Here is a 3,040-nt window from a genome sequence, read left to right on the forward strand (position 1 = left end):
TGAGGAATATGGTGATTTGCTCTCAAACATACAGTCACACGTGGTAGATTGATATTAGTTTCATCTGTGTGTGTGTGTGTGTCAAGTACAGGGGGAAACTGCAAACCTCACAGCATCAACACACATTCCAGGAACCTTATTTAGTTGAAGTTAATTTAATAATACATCAAGTTATGTTATGGACGTAGCTTCTCCGTCGAGGTCCGTTCACTCAACTTGATCCAATCGTACTCACCTACGGGAGTCGCAATCTTGTCAGACTTTGACTCCGCCTCATTTCCTCTTACCAAAAAAGGGCATGTATGTGACGCTGGGGGAGGGAGATACGTCCATCTGGCTGACGTATACCTCTGAGGAGAAGTGAGGGCCAGAGGCTAGCTGTCACTCAAGAGGCTGCACCCCTAATTATTCATAAACTTTAACCTTCAATAAAATAAAAACTAGCCCCTGCCCTCAGTGTTGTCATGGAGATATGACCTAAACATACAGACCAGGATGTTTTTTTGTACCAGGCTTTAAACAGGTTTAATGATGCTGTGAAAACGACCTGTTTAACATGGGGGTCAATGAGAAACTGCTCTACAGAAACCTACCCCTAGTGGAAACTCACAGAACTGCAGTTTTTGGCACTTCCTGATTGGATCAAACAGGTAGTCCCTTTGGTGTTGGCTTGGTTATGACACAAAAAGGTTTCTGAAGAAATGCGAAACTGCACGTCTCAGATGTCCTTGTGACTGCGATGTCCTTATGGCTAGTTTTCTTGCTACTCAGCTATGGCCACAGCAGAAGATTTTGATTGGCTAGCAGGAGTCGGTTATAATCTTTTATAATACGGCTTTGTTAAATACTGACTCTGATTCTGATTGGTCAATTACAGCAATCTACGATCAGTTATTTCTGAATAGACTGCTGCTATGGAGGCGGGTCTGATCGTAGACTCTAGAAGGCGGCTTTTAAATCAATATTTCATGTCATATTATTGATTTCTTACATCATCTCTCACATATTTAAAAAGGTCCTACAGGTTTATTAAACTGCAGAACAATACGTATTTCTCATGCTACTTCACAAAAATAAACATGAATGAAATGTTAAACATATCTTACCAATATCATTTGGAAAGAGACCATGGTATAATTGCAATAATGCACCCTGAGGTACTGATACAGAGAATAATGGACCTGGACCTGGTACCCCACTTTAAGTTGTGGCCTTCTTTGCCTCCACTTAATTCAATATTTCTTTGAAGCCAGGCACGCTTTTGTGCATTATCACTCACATTATGTATCGATAAGATAGCTTTGGAGTCATACATACTTTGGGGCGGCATAAAGGTGCTATTCAAGTGCAGTTCATATCCAGTTATCATTTCTTTTTCAATTTTGAAGGAGTGAGGTGAGGAGTTTCTGACTGTTTCCACTCTTTCTGCTCAGGCAGGCACATAGACTGTGTAAAATATGGACGTAGTTTCCGTGACGTCACCCATAGGTTTCTTGTGGGTGTTTCTGGCCGTCACCATCTACGCAGTGCCTGACTCACTTCTGACTAACTCAATCCAAAAATGGGCAAAGAGTGTTTTGTACCAGGCTGTAAACAGGTTTATTTCTGCGGTAAAGTCGGGCATTTTAACATGAGGATCTATGGGCATTGACTCATTTTCGGAGCAAGCCTCAAGTGGCCATTCCACGTTGGCTTTCATTTTTCAGCCCGAAGGATGCCGCTTAGCCAGGACCATAGACTCTATAAAAAAAAAGGATGTAGCCTCTACGTTGAGGTCCTGGCCTTAAATAGGTTCAATAATGCTGTGAAAACCACCTATCTAACATGGGGGTCAATGAGAAATTGTTCTATGATGAAACCTGCCCCTAGTGGACACTCAGAGAACTTGCATTTTTGGCACTTCCTTATTGGATCAACCAGGAAGTCGCTGTAGTGGGGGCTCTGCTAGGTACAATTATCTATGAACATCTTAAGACTGAAATAATCTGAATTTTGGGATCATCTGAGCATGGCCCAGGTCTAAACATGTCCCCAGACATAAAGCTATCTCTGCACAGATGAAACAGTTATCGCTCTTCTGCATCGGTTTCTCAGTTTGACGCCAAAGCATTCATATTTCTTAGCATGTGAGACTGTTCCTTTGGGATAAGTGCTGGGGAACAAATAGTTTTCCTGTCCGTTTGTAATCATCTGTTGCTATACTGTCTGTATGTATGACGCTTATCATGGAGAGCATCTTTACCAAAGTAAGGACGCAGCTTCCAGACACTGCTGGGTTTGCCTTCCCCTGTCCTTCTTCAGTATCTGTGTGTCTTTATATGTCATGTAAAAACGATGCATTTGCTCCCTACAATCCTTGTTGTTCTTGCAAAATGCCTGTCTTTTGAAAATAAAATTTGAAACTGTTACACAAAGAACATAAGGATTATTGGATTAAGAATGGAAAGAATGAACGTGTGTGTATATCGTGTGTCTGTGTGTGTGTGTGTGTCAGACAGAGTGTGTGTTTGAGTTTGTGAATCACACCGCCATCATCCTCTGCAGAAGTCCTGCCTGTGGGTGTTACTGCAACAGTTGTAAGACTTGTAAGTCCATGACATGAGTCAGTGTCCAGGTCAAACACTGCTCTTTAATCTTGATGATGCCACCGCAGAGTCAAATACAGCCTGACATCAACACATGGCCATCAGCCAAGCAAAGTTTCCCACTCCGCTATTTATATTTAAGCCAGCTGATAGCGAGAAGTGCAATGATAAATCCTGGATTATTTTGCATCTCTTACACAAACACACTCAGGAGTGTGTGTGACAGGAATGTCTGTTTCCACACGGGAGTAGGGGAAATAATGATGTCACCCTAGAAGGAATTTTCTCACCTGATGACAGATTTCTTGCTCGAAGCAGACGTAGACTGATCTGCAATCACAAACACTGCTGAGCTCTGACATCCGTCCATCTGCTGCCGTTTACAGCAAAGCGCCGGAAAACCTTCAAAAGACGGAGAATACAGAGGATACTGAAAACAGATGCTTTAATCCAGT

The 3,040-nt window shown here is 42.2% G+C and overlaps 1 protein-coding gene across 2 annotated transcripts in view; it reads left to right on the forward strand.

The window, feature by feature from the left end:
* The window catches only part of LOC310959307 (protein kinase C and casein kinase substrate in neurons protein 3), a 21,167-nt gene extending 18,796 nt beyond the window's left edge, over positions 1–2,371 (forward strand). For both annotated transcript variants that reach the window (XM_083930608.1, XM_083930609.1), the window contains exon 10: positions 1–2,371. This exon is cut by the window's left edge and continues 653 nt beyond it. The gene's annotated coding sequence lies outside the window, so the exon portion shown is untranslated.
* The last annotated feature ends 669 nt before the right edge of the window (positions 2,372–3,040 follow it).

Source organism: Echiichthys vipera, assembly GCF_963691815.1.
Source record: "Echiichthys vipera genome assembly, chromosome: 17".
Lineage (NCBI taxonomy): Eukaryota > Metazoa > Chordata > Actinopteri > Perciformes > Trachinidae > Echiichthys > Echiichthys vipera.